This window comes from Coregonus lavaretus (assembly GCF_964263955.1).
Source record: "Coregonus lavaretus genome assembly, contig: HAP1_SCAFFOLD_421, whole genome shotgun sequence".
Taxonomy (NCBI): Eukaryota; Metazoa; Chordata; class Actinopteri; order Salmoniformes; family Salmonidae; genus Coregonus; species Coregonus lavaretus.
Genome location: NW_028158552.1, coordinates 221821 through 242937, shown reverse-complemented (window position 1 = coordinate 242937; position 21117 = coordinate 221821).

The window sequence follows — 21117 nt, the reverse complement described above, 5'->3', positions numbered from 1 at the left end:
TCTCCTTCTGTTTCTAATCTGTCTCCTTCTGTTTCTAATCTGTCTCCTTCTGTTTCTAATCTGTCTCCTCCTGTTTATAATCTGTCTAATGGTGGTTCAGCACAACAGTCTAGTCCTGAAGACTGGCTGAGTGCATTAAGGTAGTCATTTGACAAGCAGGAGACCCGGACTCACATCCACCTACTCACATGAATACCAGTGATGAAGGCTCACTTTATACACGTTACCTCGAGTTACCTCTGCTATCATTTCCATAGCCCTAAACATTTTGATTGTAACATTATTTATAATCTCATAGTGGGCCTTGCAACTGTAGCCTATAATTAGTGCCTAAGTCTACCCTAGGAAAAGTATTTAATTCCCAGTGGCTTCTTTTAAAATGTTAATCAAAATGTTGACTGAAATCATCATCAATCAATGTTTATCCTATAAACATTTGCAATTTAAACCCATTTGATTGTATGAGAGACACAGTCTGCGTTTGGATGCTGCCCTTTACACACACTGAAACACCAGCAAGGGTTTTCACAGCACTCTCTTAAAAACACAATTATTCATATTAAAGAACCACTTTGGGTGTTTCAGAGTCCTTCCATTCTGTTTGGAAAATACATTCAGTGTATCATAACACTTACATTGGGTTTACATTCAAACACCCTCCAAACACCAGATCTCACCTTAGTGCACTACCTTTCAAACAACGATGATGTTTTGAGTCTTTCTATTTTAACAGTGTGTATAAAGCAGGCAGACAGGCATTCAGTTACTGTTCGATTGAAGGTTAGAATGGGCAAAAACGAATGTCCTTAGCGGTTTTGAGCGTGGTATGATCGTCGGTGCCAGGCGCGCCGGATCCAGTATCTCAGAAACGGACGGCCTCCTGGGCTTTTCACGCACTACAGTGTCTAGGGTTTACCGAGAAACAAAAAACATCCAGTCAGCGGCAGTCCTGTGGGCAAAAACAGCTAATTGATGAGATGTCGAAGGAGAATGGCAAGAATGTCCATGCCCCGAAGAATTCAGGCTGTTCTGGTGGCAAAGGGGGGTCCGACCCGGTACTAGATGGGTGTACCTAATAAACTGGCCACTGAGTGTATATTCTATTCTATTCAGTCTCATTGACTATCATTTAAACTAGTGAATAATAACTGTTCTATTCGATTCGATTCAGTTCTAGGTCCAGTCAGCAGTGTGGAGGAACTCAGCCCACTGACCCTGTCCACTGGGCCAAGTGACCGGTAACTGGGTCAGACTCTTCTCTCACTACCCCCTCTTCATATTCTCCTTTAGCTACTGTTGATACTATATGTATTGGAAACAGTTAGGCCCAGTAATCATACAATGGAAGCCAGTAACAGCTGTTGACTTTTGGAGGATTAAAACAACTAGGAATCATCTCAACGTTTTGCTTTAGAGAGATGGCAGAGGAGGGGGGCTGAGACTGGTTTCATATGTCGACAGGAATAACGCACACAGGAGCAGGGAAAGAGAGGAGGACAGAAGGAGAGGAGAGAAGGAGGGGGTTAAGTTCAACAAATTCAAGGAATTGCAGTTTGATGGCGTTGTCGGAAGTTTCACAGAATGGAAAACTAACTGGCGGGGGACCGACCATAAAGGCGAAATTGATGACAAATTGATGCACCTAAAATAAATTAAAGGATTAAATTGACATTTATTTTATTTTTATGTTGGAATGACGAGTTTAAAGAAGTTTGAAGACGGGGTTTGAATGTAGGGGTTAGAAGAAGCTGAGGTTGCATATTTTGGATTCACTTTTCCAGTGGAAACCGGGACGGAGGAAAAAAGTGGCGGACAGAAACAGAAGGAACGATGTGAGCCGAGACGAGCAGTCACTTCTATAATGTGTATAATATTTTAATCACTTTTGTTTTGCGCATGGCCTTTTAAACATGTTTCTTTTCAAGAGCGGGTCAGACGGAGGAAAACTTTGTTTAGTCCAGAATGGGCATTGACTTGCCATTAGTTTTTTTAGTAACCTACTTGGATACAGTCGTGAAGAAGATACTTTGTAGCCGACCCCTTTCCCCAAGAATGTCGGATTTTTAGAGAGACGCAGTGAGCCATTCTTGGACGCAACAATGTGGCCAACTTCAATGATGGCTTATTGTAACTTTATTGCAACAATTGCCATAATCGGTATCCTTGTGGATTGCAACCTAAATTCATTTTCATTGTATTTTGCAGTGAAAGAAATCAATAATATTTTGGCATCGGTTAGACGAATAAAATCAATATCTATTTGATGGCTTTTTCAGTCGTTGGTAGAGATTTTGATCGGGTTTCCACTCGTACTGTGAAGCTCACCCAGGAGGACTGCAGTTTGGTGGATGAAAGATTGGAGCCCCTTTCTACTGGGAGTCTGACACGGGACAACGACTCGAACCAACGGACCAGTCCGGGGACAGGCTGCTCGCTCAAGCGCCTGGTGGTCGCCCCACATGAAACCCTGCACTCAGAATATCCAGATTTTGTGAGGATTTAACGCAACAACCCTAAGGAATCTTATCTAATCTGATTTACTTTTGTGAGATAACCCGCATCCTATCCTGTAGGCCATGCTGTGCCTGTGTAAACTGTGACCAGGGCAGGTATGCAGTTGAACCGACCGAAGAGCGCTTTAGTGACGAGCTTCAGCCTGCGGATGCCCCCGGAGACTGCAGCCAGTAGGACTACCAGTACCGGTTCCTTCTCCAGCCAGTTCAAAACAATGCGCTTCTCCTACCACATCAGCAGCGGCATTCCAAGTCCACAACCGCCGCTGCGCAGGATACGTGAGTTGACGTCCTATTTGCTTTTGTTACACAGATGGTATAGGTCAGGCTATAGGTTATGTCAAGCACTTTCTTATAAAGATAGAGCATTTCCCGGTGAAGTTGCCTCCCACTGGGCACAGATGTTGGTTCAACGTAATTTAATTGAAATAAAGTGGAAACAACGTTGATTCAACCCAGTGGGCTGGTACTCCAGTTACTACATTGTTATGGTAACAATCAGTTGTTGATTGACATCTGCACACATACACACACCCCCCCCCCCCCCCCACACACACACCCACACACACACACACACACACACGCACACTCACCACTGTCATCACTGATGGTTTATTATGATAAGCACCCGTGTTGAACAGAGTCTGTTGTCATTCTAATAACAGACCTTTCATACCTCAGTGCCTCTTCCTGATCCTTTTATTCTCTGAATTGCTTTGACAGACAGACGATGTTAACTCATGCAAGAGCACTTCATTTCCCCGTTAATATGCTTGAGTGTTGGACAAAATGAGAGGACTTGGCAAGGTGAAAGAAATGCACTCATGTTGAAGTGTACATTTAGTTCCCTCTAGGTCGGTAAGAAAGGTTACAGTAACTGAAGGATCTGAAGCAGCAGCATGTGTAATGGACAGGCTACCCAGTAAACACAAGACGTTGGAAAGACATCTTTAGACATGTGTAATGGACAGGCTACCCAGTAAACACAAGACGTTGGAAAGACATCTTTAGACATGTGTAATGGACAGGCTACCCAGTAAACACAAGACGTTGGAAAGACATCTTTAGACATGTGTAATGGACAGGCTACCCAGTAAACACAAGACGTTGGAAAGACATCTTTAGACATGTGTAATGGACAGGCTACCCAGTAAACACAAGACGTTGGAAAGACATCTTTAGACATGTGTAATGGACAGGCTACCCAGTAAACACAAGACGTTGGAAAGACATCTTTAGACATGTGTAATGGACAGGCTACCCAGTAAACACAAGACGTTGGAAAGACATCTTTAGACATGTGTAATGGACAGGCTACCCAGTAAACACAAGACGTTGGAAAGACATCTTTAGTGTATAGGCTACCCAGTAAACACAAGACGTTGGAAAGACATCTTTAGTGTATAGGCTACCCAGTAAACACAAGACGTTGGAAAGCCATCTTTAGACATGTGTAGTGGATAGGCTACCCAGTGAACACAAGACGTTGGAAAGACATCTTTAGTGTATAGGCTACCCAGTAAACACAAGACGTTGGAAAGCCATCTTTAGACATGTGTAGTGGATAGGCTACCCAGTGAACACAAGACGTTGGAAAGAGTGTGTCCCATTCCAGGCTGTCTTTGTTTACATACAGATCAGTATCTTCAGGTTTAAAGTGGGAGATTGCACCACATAACAACCTCATGATGCATTTCATTTTGATTGACCCTTTACATAATATGTAATGAACTGCAGTAGTATCTTCTAATAGACTGAGTTATATCACATAGAGAGAGGGAGTGAGACATGAGAGAGAGAGAGAGAGAGAGAGAGAGAAGAGAGACAGACACGAGAGAGCGAGAGAGAGAGAGAGAGAGAGAGAGGGAGACACGAGAGAGAGAGAGACAGACACGAGAGAGAGAGAGAGAGAGAGAGAGAGAGAGAGAGAGAGAGACGAGAGAGAGAGACAGACACGAGAGAGAGCGAGAGAGAGAGAGACGAGAGAGAGAGAGAGAGAGAGAGAGAGAGAGAGAGAGAGAGAGAGAGAGAGAGAGAGAGAGAGAGAATGATAGAGAGAGAGAGAGAGAGAATGATAAGAAGAGATAGAGAGAGATGGAGAGAGAGAAAGAGAGAGCGAGAGAGAGAGAGGCTGGCTTATGTACAGTATGGGTCAAACACTCTCCTAGAAAGAAAAGGTTCTAGAACCTAAATGGGCTCTTTGGCTGTCCCCAATACTCTGAGTCTTTATTTACTTCATAAGAAGGAATTCCCCTCGACTACGCACACAAACTGGGGAAAACAAACATTCTTTCCCATTGACCCCAACTTCGTAGTCGATTTATTGTTACACTGAAATAACAAAACATGGCGAAAAGCTTCTGTGTTTTTCAATGTACATGTAACCAGGTCAAAGATCCCGACCTGCGGTTCCCAATGCTCCCACGTTGGGAAATAGAGCCTGCGGTTCCCAATGCTCCCACGTTGGGAAATAGAGCCTGCGGTTCCCAATGCTCCCACGTAGGGAAATAGAGCCTGCGGTTCCCAATGCTCCCACGTAGGGAAATAGAGCCTGCGGTTCCCAATGCTCCCACGTTGGGAAATAGAGCCTGCGGTTCCCAATGCTCCCACGTTGGGAAATAGAGCCTGCGGTTCCCAATGCTCCCACGTAGGGAAATAGAGCCTGCGGTTCCCAATGCTCCCACGTAGGGAAATAGAGCCCGCGGTTCCCAATGCTCCCACGTAGGGAAATAGAGCCTGCGGTTCCCATTGCTCCCACGTAGGGAAATAGAGCCTGCGGTTCCCAATGCTCCCACGTAGGGAAATAGAGCCTGCGGTTCCCAATGCTCCCACGTAGGGAAATAGAGCCTGCGGTTCCCATTGCTCCCACGTAGGGAAATAGAGCCTGCGGTTCCCAATGCTCCCACGTAGGGAAATAGAGCCTGCGGTTCCCAATGCTCCCACGTAGGGAAATAGAGCCTGCGGTTCCCAATGCTCCCACGTAGGGAAATAGAGCCTGCGGTTCCCAATGCTCCCACGTAGGGAAATAGAGCCTGCGGTTCCCAATGCTCCCACGTAGGGAAATAGAGCCTGCGGTTCCCAATGCTCCCACGTAGGGAAATAGAGCCTGCGGTTCCCAATGCTCCCACGTAGGGAAATAGAGCCTGCGGTTCCCAATGCTCCCACGTAGGGAAATAGAGCCTGCGGTTCCCAATGCTCCCACGTAGGGAAATAGAGCCTGCGGTTCCCAATGCTCCCACGTAGGGAAATAGAGCCTGCGAGAAGAGCCCTGTGGCTTCAGGGTATTCGGCGTAGGGAGAGTCGGAGATGTGGGGACCCGGTGTCCAAGTAGGCTACACGTAGCTATGTGTGTGGAAAACATTTAATCACACGTAAGACACGTCTAGTGTAGTCCGTTTGTAACTCCACTCACTACTTGTAGCTGTATAGTCAGTTTGTTTTGTGTTGTTGGTCTTGGATAGCTTAATGTTCCTGTTGGTAGCTAGCTAGCTAACACCCACTCACCCACACCCAAAGGGGCGTGAGGGAAGCCCTACAATATAACGTGTTTCTAAGTAGTGAGAACGCTCGGGAGCAGGCGACGTTGAAAATCTTTAGACATGTTGTACTTTTCTTAAATGTAGTTGTGTAATTGACTTAAGCATGCAGACAGCAAGAAAATTGCGTTTGAAAAAGGTCAAGTTTTTTTTGCTGTGAGCTAACGGGGGTAGCCCATGGTAAACACAGGTTGATTTCCCACCAAGGCGGGCGGGGGCCGCTACGTTCTATCTAATACTGAATGGGAGTATAGGAGAACCCTTTTGGGTTCCAGGTAGAACCCTTTTGGGTTCCAGGTAGAACCCTTTTGGAACAGGTATCAGTACTGCTCCTTTAGCACTCATCTCATCATGCTGTGTGTTGATGTTACAGCTACAATAGCCATGTTTGGATTCAGATGTGTACCAGTCAGTATTCCTGTGTCTACCCGTCACTGTGGCACATTTACTCAGCCACTGCACTGAGAAATCCAATTAAACTGGAGATGATGGAGGATGGATCGCTATGAGGTGGAATACAAACTGTAGATGCAGGATGGATCGCTATGAGGTGGAATGTAAACTGTAGATGGAGGATGGATCGCTATGAGGTGGAATGTAAACTGTAGATGGAGGATGGATCGCTATGAGGTGGAATGTAAACTGTAGATGGAGGATGGATCGCTATGAGGTGGAATGTAAACTGTAGATGGAGGATGGATCGCTATGAGGTGGAATGTAAACTGTAGATGGAGGATGGATCGCTATGAGGTGGAATGTAAACTGTAGATGGAGGATGGATCGCTATGAGGTGGAATGTAAACTGTAGATGGAGGATGGATCGCTATGAGGTGGAATGTAATCTGTAGATGGAGGATGGATCGCTATGAGGTGGAATGTAAACTGTAGATGGAGGATGGATCGCTATGAGGTGGAATGTAAACTGTAGATGATGGAGGATGGATCGCTATGAGGTGGAATGTAAACTGTAGATGGAGGATGGATCGCTATGAGGTGGAATGTAAACTGTAGATGGAGTAGTCCCTGTCTGTTTGGGGACAGGGATGGAAGACACATTGACATGCAGCCACAGACCAAAACAATGTGGCCTGTATGATAGTCTATTGATGGAGCGCCACACGTTATTTACAACAGTGGAAGGTGGATCACATGTCTTGGTTATACAGCTACACATGGAATCCACCCAAACAGAACAAACAGAGAAAACAGATATCCAGATAGAATACATATCATGCAAGACAGAGGGGGCTAATGTAAAATCTGTCGATCAAAAACACTCACCCCGTACCCCCCCCCCCCCAGTGTTTTAGGGGCTTAGTGTTGAAGGAAAGAGGAAATGGACAACATGACCATGATAGACAAGAAGATTATAATTTATTCCCTATATAGTGCTCGATGGGCCCTGGTCGAAAGTAGTGCACTATATAAGGTATAGGATGCTGTTTGGGAAGCACCCTGTATCTCCTGCATTTCTCATGAAATCATCATCATATTATTATTATTATTATTATTATTATTATTATTATTATTATTATTATTCTGAACATTTAATCCTCCTCAGATGTTGAAGTAGGATCCTCTACTTAAACCACTAATCGTAATTTGAACTCTTGTTGTTCTAAAACATTTTTATCCTGATCACTTAAGACAGATGGGGTGAACAGAGTTGCTATGGCAACAGTGAGACAGATGGGGTGAACAGAGTTGGGGTGTGTGTGTTAGTGTGTGTGTGTGTTAGTGTGTGTGTGTGTGTGTGTGTGTGTGTAGTGTTTGTGTGTGTGTGTGTGTGTGTGTGTGTGTGTGTGTGTGTGTTAGTGTGTGTAAAACCATAGCTATGGGTGTTAAACATCTGTTCTGGCCTAAATAAAGTGAACCCTCAACCAAACACACACACACACACACACACACACACACACACACACACACACACACACACACACACACACACACACACACACACACACACACACACACACACACACACACACACACACACCTATACACACACACACACACACACACACACACACCTACACACATACACACACACACACACACACACACACACACAACCACACACGCCTACACACACACACACACACACACACACACACACACCTACACACACACCATTCTCTCCATCTGTCTCACTGTTGCCATAGCAACGTGACAAGGATGAAATTGTACAGTGTAGAGACCATCATGAGTTCTGATACTACCACAGATTGTACAGTGTGCATAATCACAGTCCCTGCAGCTGAAAGATTGAATCCTCATTAGGGGAAACAGCGCCGTTGTTATTGTTTTGGTTTTGTTGATGAAAACGGAGGAGAGGTTCAAAATTGCATAGGAATAAAATCAACTGTATTGAGCTTGTCTGAGGTCTGAGCTATGCATTGAGCTTGTCTGAGGCTTTAAGCGTACTGTTTGATTAAATAAGACACAAATGACTCAAGAGGGAGCCAGAGATCAGAATAACCACAAGAAAAAAAACTTTACCTGACCGTGACCATCCTCCTCCCGCTCCTTCTGGCTTTCGCAGGTTTACTTTAAGTTGCCGGTAATAGGCTACATGTGGAGTCGGCAACCTTTTCATGTGTAATGGCAATTTATCTTACCATTTTCTCCTATCTGAGTGCCAGTTATGGTTTTCAGATGCACATTTTCGTGGAACAGTTTCATTTAATTTATAATAACGTCTTCATATCTCAAAACCATTGTCATGTGGTTAATCAAAATTCTATCCAAATGTAAATGAAAATGATACAAACCTAAAAAGTAACTTCTATTGCCAACTACACTGAACAAAAATAAAAAAACGCAACATGTAGGTCCCATTTTACATGACGCTCTTATCCAGAGCGACTTACAGTTAGTGAGTGCATATACAGGTAAAAGTCAGTAAATTAGAATATTTTGAAAAACTTGATTTATTTCAGTAATTGCATTCAAAAGGTGTAACTTGTACATTATATTTATTCATTGCACACAGACTGATGCATTCAAATGTTTATTTCATTTAATTTTGATGATTTGAAGTGGCAACAAATGAAAATCCAAAATTCCGTGTGTCACAAAATTAGAATATTGTGTAAGGGTTACATTTTGAAGACACCTGGTGCCACAAAATAATCAGCTGATTAACTCAAAACACCTGCAAAGGGCTTTAAATGGTCTCTCAGTCCAGTTCTGAAGCCTACACAAACATGGGGAAGACTTCAGATTTGACAGCTGTCCAAAAGGCGACCATCGACACATTGCACAAGGAGGGAAAGACACAAAAGGTTATTGCAGAAGAGGCTGGCTGTTCTCAGAGCTCTGTGTCCAAACACATTAATAGAGAGGCAAAGGGAAGGAAAAACTGTGGTCAGAAAAAGTGTACAAGCGATAGGGATCACCGCGCCCTAGTCAAGATTGTGAAAAAAAACCCATTCAAAAATGTGGGGGAGATTCACAAGGAGTGGACAGCTGCTGGAGTCAGGGCTTCAAGATCCACCACCAAGAGACGCTTGAAAGACATGGGTTTCAACTGCCGCATACCTCGTGTCAAGCCACTGTTGACCAAGAAACAGCGCGAAAAGCGTCTCACCTGGGCTAAGGAAAAAAAGAGCTGGACTGCTGCTGAGTGGTCTAAAGTCATGTTTTCTGACGAAAGCAAATTTTGCATTTCCTTTGGAAATCGAGGTCCCAGAGTCTGGAGGAAGACAGGAGAGGCACAGGATCCACGTTGCCTGAAGTCTAGTGTAAAGTTTCCACCATCAGTGATGGTTTGGGGTGCCATGTCATCTGCTGGTGTCGGTCCACTCTGTTTCCTGAGATCCAGGGTCAACGCAGCCGTCTACCAGCAAGTTTTAGAGCACTTCATGCTTCCTGCTGCTGACCTGCTCTATGGAGATGGAGATTTCAGGTTCCAACAGGACTTGGCGCCTGCACACAGCGCAAAATCTACCCGTGCCTGGTTTACGGACCATGGTATTTCTGTTCTAAATTGGCCAGCCAACTCCCCTGACCTTAGCCCCATAGAAAATCTGTGGGGTATTGTGAAAAGGAAGATGCAGAATGCCAGACCCAACAACGCAGAAGAGTTGAAGGCCACTATCAGAGCAACCTGGGCTCTCATAACACCTGAGCAGTGCCAGAAACTCATCGACTCCATGCCACGCCGCATTAATGCAGTAATTGAGGCAAAAGGAGCTCCAACCAAGTATTGAGTATTGTACATGCTCATATTTTTCATTTTCATACTTTTCAGTTGGCCAACATTTCTAAAAAATCCCTTTTTTGTATTAGCCTTAAGTAATATTCTAATTTTGTGACACACGGAATTTTGGATTTTCATTTGTTGCCACTTCAAATCATCAAAATTAAATGAAATAAACATTTGAATGCATCAGTCTGTGTGCAATGAATAAATATAATGTACAAGTTACACCTTTTGAATGCAATTACTGAAATAAATCAAGTTTTTCAAAATATTCTAATTTACTGACTTTTACCTGTATATATTTGTTTCATACTGGCCCCCCATGGGAAACAAACCCACAACCCTGGCATTGCAAACACCATGCTCTATCAACTGAGCTACATCCCTGCCGGCCATTCCCTCCCCTACCCTGGACGACGCTGGGCCAATTTTGCGCCGCCCCATGGGTCTCCCGGTCGCGGCCTGCTACGACAGAGCCTGGATTCGAACCAGGATCTCTAATGGCACAGCTAGCACTGCGATGCAGTGCCTTAGACCACTGCGCCACTCAGGAGGCTATGTCCCATGTTTCATGAGCTTAAATAAAAGATCCCAGAAATGTTTTGCAGAATTTTTTTACATCCCTGTTAGTGAGCATTTTCTCCTTTGCCAAGATAATCCATCCACCGGACAGGTGTGGCTTATCAAGAAGCTGATTAAACAGCATGATCATTACAGAGGTGCACCTTGTGCTGGGGACAATAAAATGTGCAGTTTTGTCACACAACACAATGCCACAGATGTCTCAAGTTTTGAGGGAGCGTGCATTTGGCATGGTGACTACAGGAATGTCCACCAGAGCTGTTGCCAGAGAATTGAATGTTAATTTCTCTAACATAAGCCACCTCCAACGTCATTTTAGGGAATTTGGCGGTACGTCTGTCGTATATGATGAATGGTGGTAATATTGCTGATGAACAAAAAGTCCGTTATGCTGCATCGTGTCAGAAGTTTTTATTCATACCACGAGGTTACAGCATAAATTCACAGACACGCGTTGCCTGGAGAACGCCTCCCAGATTGTTATGGCCGTTCTGTCGTCTCATCGTTTAACTCCTATTTATAAACAATGCAAAGGGAGGGGCTACTCCCTCTTCTGACCAATCACCAGTCTCCCCTCGGGCGTCACCCTCCAAGCGGCACATTTCAAATAACATCATAAAACATCCCCCCTTTGGCCTGAACAACCAACATTCCATTTCGTCATGAAAAACATTTAACAAAGGCATAATCTTCAGATACGATATTCCCCCCTTTCGAGACGAAATAAACGTCTCGAAAACAAACAGAATAAGATTATGACTATTAACCATTTATCTCATTGAATATTCTTAACCTTAAACCCAAAAACATTCTCCTCTAGAGTGTAAATACCTTTCTATGAAATACCTGTTTATGAAGTGTGAATACATTACTATGACCCATGAAGAAATCTCTATGGAGTATAAATACATTACTATGACATATGAACAACTGTTTATGAAGTATGAACACATTACTATGAATTATGAATAAATCTCTATGGAGTGTGAGAGCGAAAAACTGTCCAGCAGCCATCCATCCATATCAATCAAGACAGTAAAATTCTCTCACCGTCCCTCTGCCCCAGGCAACCACCGTCGGTACTCCAGATAACCTCATAACTCATGTAAATGCATTTGAAACTATGATGTAATTAAATACCCATGTAAACAAAATCCTATCCATAAATATCCACTCTCAGGCTGGTCAACCCATAGGACCTGAAAGGGAATCTCTCCCTGCTTAAACATTCTGTCCCTAACCCCATCGAAATAAACAAAAGCATCTACGATCCTCATCTGCATTCAATAACATCAAACATAATTCTACTAAAATCAATACCTAAGAATATGACACAATTATGTATTACACATCAAATATGTCTATATTTCATTGCAGACACTGGAATGTAGTCCACTACACTTCCTCTTCCTGTAGTGTCCTCTTCCAATGGACTTGTTGATGATGGAATCAGCCACACCATCCTTGTTTCCTCTCCTCCAGTCATATTGTCTTTGTTTGAGTATTCCAATCTCCACATGCTTCTCCCACATGCTTCTGGAATGACAAGAAAATAAACGACCAAACAGTATCCTTTGCAAAACAACCACTTTCAAATTAAACCTCCATTTCACCTAAGAATTTAAAAAAAATGATACATAAATGATGCATGAATCACATTATCCATTCCCCCCTTTGATTCATAAATCACACTAAAAATCATACTAATATTGAAAAACCAATTTGAAAAATCATAAAATAATCCAAAATGATATTTATCCATTCAGTAGTCCATCTAGACCCCCTCGTCCGTCTTCGTCCAGATCCTGAACAGTCAACACCGGCATCTGAGTGTTGTCTCCAGGCACCACTTCTCCAACCTATCTCAATCTCATAACTTTCTCAAAAGTCAGTACAAACATCACACAGTGTTATCAAAGCTTAAACTACTAGAATCTGACCCATCACTGCCCCTACTGGCCTAATTAATCTTGCAACCAAATCCTTTCAAATGCTTCCCTTATATTATCTAAACTATCTGGACTCACAGGAATACACTAATATTTATCAATATTATCTTCCCAAATGTTACACCATACCATGAATGAAGTCCCCCCTTCTCCCTTAAACTTATTCTTCAATGATAGGCTTGAAGACTATGACATGTCGCCATGTGTCTGCTAAATGACTAAAATGTAAATGTAATGTCACCCTTTTAACCCTAGATTTAGCTGTGTCCAATGCTATCCCTCTTATAATGGTAAAACCTCATATGGAAGCTTCAACGTTGACCTGTAACAACATCCTATCCCCATAGGGTAAGAATATACTCTATCATAATTTCCCCTTATCCTCTAAAATTCCCATAGTCACATTGTCAGTCAAAAGCTAATCTTTTAACCATCAAAGTCCTGCTCTTCTTACTACCTGATATATAAAAAGTAACCTATATTTGTCATCTCTAACCTTAAGGTCATGCTTATCCAAATTTATCATACAACATCCCAATCTGATCTTTCCATAAACATACCCCTTACCTCATATGTTTTATTAGAACAAACACAACTTTTAGCCCTCAATATTTCACCTGAATACTTCAGAGTTTGCAATTACCTGATTTTACTTTCCCTCTAACCAATGCTCATAGGGTAATCCCTTCACCCAAGAACACTTAAACCCTACTGGTCTGACAACTACATTATTTTATCGGTCAATGACTGTTGCCGATACCACAGTCATGACAAAGCATAACATTTACCCACACTTGCCAGAGGCCGCGCGACCGTCTAACACGTCTTGGGCTGGCATCCCCAACAGACATCAACCCTCAAGATTCCTCACTGACCCTACAGAATGAGTTAATCTATCTCTAATTTTCACAACAGAGGAACGAGCAGCACTGATCAGATGCCCCCCCCCTCTGTCATCAAAATCAAAAGACCCCATACTGCAGCTTCCATGATGAATCTCTATTCTCCATTTCAGATTAATCTATATTGTTTCTATCTGCTCTATTTTAACCCCATTCGTACCATAACCTCCTGAGTCCCTCTTGCTACCTCTTTAATTTCAGAACAATTGTTGTCAGTATCATACTCCTATATTTGCTATTGCCATAGTATCATTAATCCCTTCCAAAGTTACCCTTAAAGTAGTTGATTTAGCTGCTGTATCAACCCTAATTACTTCTAGTGCAAAATTTCCCATTATCCTCTGTGTATTATCTACTGTTGGAGTGACTACTGTCCATTCAGTTCTACTCCTCCTGAACTCCCTCAATGACTGTGAAAACTTCTACAGACTTCAAATCTTCCATTATAAGCGTTACTTTATGAATTACATTGCCCTTTAACCAATAATTCCTAACCGAAACAAATTCTAATGCTTGCCCTAAATAAGTACACATATATTCTCCCTAACCTTTCTCTATAATATTACGCAACATAAGTGAACAGTCACTCCTAACCCTATTCCAAACTATACCTCCTTCTACTCCTGGTCCTGATAACAATACTTATTCTCCATAATTATCTCTCCATATGAGAGAAACGTCCCCATCTTAAACCCTAATAAGTATTTTTCCCCCTAAAATTGGTGCTGTATTGGTTCCCTTATAATCAAATGCAATATGTTTATGACTTTAATACCTATCAATGTTGAAAGAGTTAAATTGCTTCTCCCTGTTGTTCTAATAGACTGAAGTGTTAATGTCCTTATTTACTCCTAGTTTTCCCATAAGACTTTGAACTCTTTCCTTGTACTTCCATCTATCACCCCTAGTGTCACTTTTTCCCCCTTTCAGTTCTACCTCTAAACTTTAAACCTCCTGATTATAACAAAATACACCTATAATGACCTTGATCTCCCTACTGGACAGTGTCATTCATTACTGTTCTCTCTCTGTCTTACTACTAACTTTGAAACTTAGCTTACTGTCTCAGAGTCCCTTCAACCTAGCCTACCCCTAACTTATTTTAATCTAATCTTTTCTCTCATACCATTTAAAACCTTTTCCCCTGATCTATTGACAAAATCTCTTACCACCAAATTTTTGGAATATGTGATTGGGAAAGTTCCCCACCTGCTTCTGACTCATTACACACAGACTTGGCAAAACCGACTAAACACCTTTTAGCCTAACCTCAAATCTCTTAGTGTAAGAATGTAACCCAAAATAACAGTCACCCGTATTAAGTTTTTTCCCAGACAGATTGTCTAACAGGCAATCTAATACATTATCATCCTTCCTATGATATTTATCTTTTAAGCAAATGACTCCCCAAAAACCCTACTTCTTAAAATAGTCTACCAGACAGTCAGTCGTCTAGTGTGCATCTTATTGTACAATTCAATTCTCTTCCCAACACTACAATAACAGTATCTTCTAATATTAGTACCTTAAGAGTAAGTACTACCTCAAATCCCTATCCTAATTAGTTATCAATTAGTGAGATGTTTAACCTCTTTAGGCTGAACACAGATAAGTTTACCCCTATTCACTATCACTTCTAATGGCCGGTTGTTTCAACTGTTAGCTATTTTCTCTTCTTCTCTAATCGAGGCTCTCAGCAATGCACCCCTTCATCTCTTCTAGAACAGGTGATCTTTTTCTCCTTCATCTTCCTCTGTTGTTTTCTCCTGTTCTTGTTGCATGAACATGTAAAGTACCCAATCTGTCCATAATTATACCAGTCTTCTGAAAGTTGCTGAAAGTGTAACTGAAATATTCCTCCTTCTTTGTTCTTCTCCCTCTCCAATTCTGTGTCTGTCCAGAAACTGACAGTCGATATGGAACATCTGGTCCCCCCTTGGCGGGTACAATTGCCTTTGATATTGTTCAGTTAAAGCTGTAACAGTGATTGTTGATTTGATTCACTCTGATTCTTCATAACCAACACTTCTTTTCTTCTTCTCCACCACCAGTTATAAGTTGTATTTGATAGAGTTTTCTTCGTCCGGTTCTTCTCGTTGTGGACCTATCAGTATTCTTCAAAAGGTTATCTTCTAAGTTCTGTTCTTGAAATATCATCTTCCATCATCTTCTTACTTTTCTTCATCAGAACTCGAATATCTTGTCTTCTTCTTCGTTCAACTTTCATCCGAGATCAAGTCTCCAGTATCCTTCTTTCCTCTCTTGCCACTTCCTTCTGATCACAGAGTCACCTCCACCCATGACCTCTCATCATCATCATCCTCTTCTCCTTAAGTTCCCAGACATCTCGGTTTTCTTCCGTCTTCTGAATTCATCTTCATCGTTGTTTCTGCTCGTATTCATCTTCATCTCTGATGCCATAATCACCCTGCTAGATGATCATTGTAAGCTGAGAATAAACATCCCTAAGCTCTACTTTTTAAACCTATCTTATCGCTGACATATTTTATCAATTTTTGTTTGAGAATGAAGGGCAACTTTTGTTTCACTTGCCGGATAACCTAGCAACACTTTAATTAAAGGATTACCCCTATTTCCACCCGTGAAATGACTCTCATAGTCCTGATATCTTTTTCCCCATTGTAACACCCTTTTATATTCCTTTATTGTGAACTATCTTATTCTAGACTGTATAGGTTATATAGGCTTCCCCCCTTAAATTATTAATATAACCCTAACAACCTTCAATAAAAATAAAAAAAATAAAAAAATTTTTTTTTTTTTTTTTCTCCTCCCAAAAAAAAATTAAATAAAATAAAATATGAATATTAAAAACATTCAATTAAATGCCTTATTCAAAAACCCTTTAATTAAAAATAAAAACCCATTAAAAACTCAATTAAAAATTATGAATATTTTAAAACCAATTTCTTATTCCTATATCACCAATTTATCAATTAGTGTTGAGTATATTACCACAACCCATCAAATGCAAGTAAATGCAAGTTAGTAATCTTCAGACTAAAATACCCATAAACAAAGCCTAACCTTCAATACTACAATACTCCAATTCCCATAACCCCTTGCTCCATTAGCTCTAATTATCATAAATTTACAGAAGAATCCTCAATCCATCCTGGATTCCCAACACATCTGTAATTAAACCCCAGTGATGCACATAGCCTCCAGAATGCAATTTTTAATGAAATAGTATTTGCCAAGCCGATGTAAAATTGTCATAACATCACATATCTGGTTAGGATGATTTTGTGTACTAGCCTGATCCGATCCTCTCCTGCATCATGTGATGTCACGTCATGTGACGTCACCCCTCCTCTCTCTCGTCTCGCCATTCCATGTTCCTCTCATATTTCAAAAAACATAGAAACACACAAGATTTCAGCAGTTTATGCAATTAATCAAGTTATCCACATTCAATGCATTATACTTCGTCAACATATATTTAATTTATAAATTTAATAGGTCCCAAAACAAGTTTCATCTTAACCCACCGCCGTTTATAAACTTATAAGATTCGTGTTAAACTCTCCCTGGGCCTATTTGTTCCGTCGTCTGGGTTCCTCTGTCTCCCCCTGCAGTTTAACCAATGTGTTGTTTTGCAGAATCCCACGCATGCGCAAATATCATTTACTAAATAGATCGCTCCAAACCATTTCATTTAATTTTAATCGTCTTTTAATTTAATTAATTATACTCCGTCAACATATATTTGATTTATAACTTTACCACATCTCGCCAAATAGTTTCCCGTTCGAACAACAACCGTTTAACACCTAAGAGATTTTTCCCCAAAATCTCTCTTATTCTGTGACTATTATCCCTTGCCGCGTCACATGGGACCTATGACCCTTACCCATAATGCCGTGCTTTGTAGGCTTAGCACATAACCACATGTTGTAGTTTTTAACCCCGTAAAATCACGCATGCGCAAATATCATTTTAACCTCATACTGGAGTCTCAGCATCCCCTCATGGTGCCGTAAAACAAAACGTTCCCTAATCTCGTGCCATAAACTCCAACTCCCACGTTTGGTACTGTAGTGTCGCAAAATTAAACGCATGCGCATACCCATTCCTCAATACAATTTCACCGTGGAAGAAAGATTCTCTCTTCTCTCTCCCCAAACAGAAAGAATAACAGCCAGCTGTAACTTCCCATTTCCCCTTATAATCAAACAACATTTACCAGCGCTCACAAAAAATATAACCTGACTTACAAACACATAAACAAGTTTAAGAGACTTTCACCCGTCGCAACGGAATCTCTAAGGATACGTTAGCATGTAGCACGCAACACAATTAGCCTGTAGCATAGCCTAAGGTACACCATAGCATGATTCACACTTTAGCCTTACAAAGATTAGCCTGAGCAACGATGTACCACGTGGCCTGAAACAATCCAGCCTTAGCTTCAGCCTCTAGCCAACAGCGGCCTACTACACAAATCAATATCCTGCACCGTGGCCAAATAAATAATCGTCCAATTCTCCCCGTCTAACTTTATGCTGCCTTGAAAGATGAATCTCATATCAAGCGGTTATCCCCAAACCAATTTCCCGTCGACCAGAGGAGGAGTATAACATAGCTACAACCATTCACTTCATAATTCCCGCTTAAGAAATCAACCTGCCAAAGCCTAACACTTCACACAGGATTTGTAGCCCACTTAATAATAATAATAATAATTATTACAAGTCGCCTCGTTTCGAGGTCTTTTCCGTATTCCCGGTGCCCTAATTATGCAGATATCTTCCAACCTTTATTCTCTACTAACCCATTGTCACCCGTTACCAATGAATTATACACGTTCAATACTTAAATCCTACCGTTTAATGCTCCAAATTCCAATTAACTGTCGTTTCCGATGAAATAAATTTAGCAGACTTCAGTCGACCAGCAACAAACACCACCTGAGGCCAGGTCATATGGAACATCCCTTCAATGTACACAAGTCATATCCAATCTAACAAACTCCGAAGCGGTAAGAACACACTCACCCTTTTTCGGCCATGCTTCAGAGAGAGTTAGGCCGGCGGTTGACTGAAACAAAGAGGAGACGCAAACCCATGCCCCACGTTGGGCGCCATTATGTCGTATATGATGAATGGTGGTAATATTGCTGATGAACAAAAAGTCCGTTATGCTGCATCGTGTCAGAAGTTTTTATTCATACCACGAGGTTACAGCATAAATTCACAGACACGCGTTGCCTGGAGAACGCCTCCCAGATTGTTATGGCCGTTCTGTCGTCTCATCGTTTAACTCCTATTTATAAACAATGCAAAGGGAGGGGCTACTCCCTCTTCTGACCAATCACCAGTCTCCCCTCGGGCGTCACCCTCCAAGCGGCACATTTCAAATAACATCATAAAACATCCCCCCTTTGGCCTGAACAACCAACATTCCATTTCGTCATGAAAAACATTTAACAAAGGCATAATCTTCAGATACGATACGTCCAACCGCAGACCACGTGTAACCACGCCAGCCCTCCAAATCTGGCTTCTTCACCTGTGGGATCATCTGTGACCAGCCAGCTGGACAGCTAATGAAACTGAGGAGTATTTCTGTCTGTAATAAGGCCCTTTTGCGGGGAAGAACTTGTTCTTATTGGCTGGGCCTGGCTCCCCAGTGGGTGGGCCTGGCTCCCCAGTGGGTGGGCCTATGCCTTCCCAGGCCCACCCATGGCTGCGCACCTGCCCAGTCATGTGAAATCTATAGGTTAGGGCCTAATGAATTTATTTCAATTGACAGATTTCCTTATATGAACTGTAACTCAGTAAAATTGTTGAAATTGTTTCAGGTTGCGTTTATATTTTTGTTCAGTATATGTAATGGGGAATTGATAGACACTAACAATCAAACGCAAACAATTCACACAATGAAGTTATGAAACAATGAATGTGCACAATCTGGCAGGAGAGAGTGCGTTCTGGAGAGAGACATTGTGCATCTTAGCCACACTCCCCTTCTTGTTGGACTGTGCCATCCCCACGGCCTCCGCAATGGATTAGTCTTAGCCTCCGCAATGGATTAGTTCCCTGAGATGGGCGCGATTAAGACAGGTGCCATTAAAAAAATGAAATATATATATATTTACTACTGATCGATGTAAGAAAATCTCAGTCGACCAACAGCCAGCCTATCGACCAAACAATCGACCAGTCGACTAATTGGGGTCAGCCCTAACTGAGTGGAATACATTATCCTACTGACATTATCATCGAGTCAGATACATTATCATACTGACATCATCGTAGAGTCAGATACATTACCCTATTGGCATTATCATCAAGTCAGATGCATTACCCTACTGGCATTATCATTGGGTTGAATACATTATCATCCCGGCATTATCATTGAGTTGAATGTTAAAAATTGAATACATTATCCCACTGACATTATCATTGAGCTGAATACATTATCCTACTGACATTACCATTGAGTTGAATACATTATCCTTAGCTGACGTTCACTGGGGCTTTGTTATCATCAGGACACCAGTCAGTTGAAAGTATAGTGTGGTTCCTAATGGATAAGTAATACTGTATAAAACAGAAGAGCTGTTTCAGATTGTGCTCTGCTCTAGCCTGAAATCCAGAACCTGTTTTGTGCTAACATGCCTTGTACTCCATGTCATATGCCAAACATTTTGCATGACAAAGAGTGGCAAGGAATGGAATGTTAGCACAAACAGACAGATACCCAAGCTAGCTTGGTTGAGCTCATGAAATGCAGCATTCATTCTAGTTCAACTAGACTAGCACTGCTCTGCAGCATTGTAACATTTTCTGTCTTGTTCCCTCCAATCCTTAGTATAACACTGCATGATTGTACCTATTGCCATAGCATAGTGAGCTTTAAGCAACTTTTATTTTTTAGTTAGACCGACTGTGAGATTTCAAAGGAATCAATCTTTTCTCCTCGCTGCGTTTTTCACTGCTTGGTTGAACTGTTAACTGTGCGTCAGGGTCATTGTAAGATTCGGTGCTCATATTCATGATATCTACACGATGAGAGAGGTGACTGTCTCCACAGGCAGAGTGTGGACTTGGGAGTTCAGGTGAACGTCACATCCCACCTTGGAGATCCCGCACACCTGACACCTGTCATCACTACAAAACAAAAACATGTTCTAAAGGTAACCAATGAAAATCAGATGCCCACACTTATCTGTTAGAACAAACTTAAATTACAAATACCCAAAATACTTACGATCCCCTCAGTAAACACGTTGGAACAGATTTGTCCAGTACGGGTGTAAATACCTCCATGCATTCCCCATTTATTTTATTTTTTTGTCATTTAGCAGACGCTCTTATCCAGAGCAACTTACAGGAGCAATTAGGGTTAAGTGCCTTGCTCAAAGGCACATCTGTCTCCATCGATAACATTCATTCTTGGCACCAT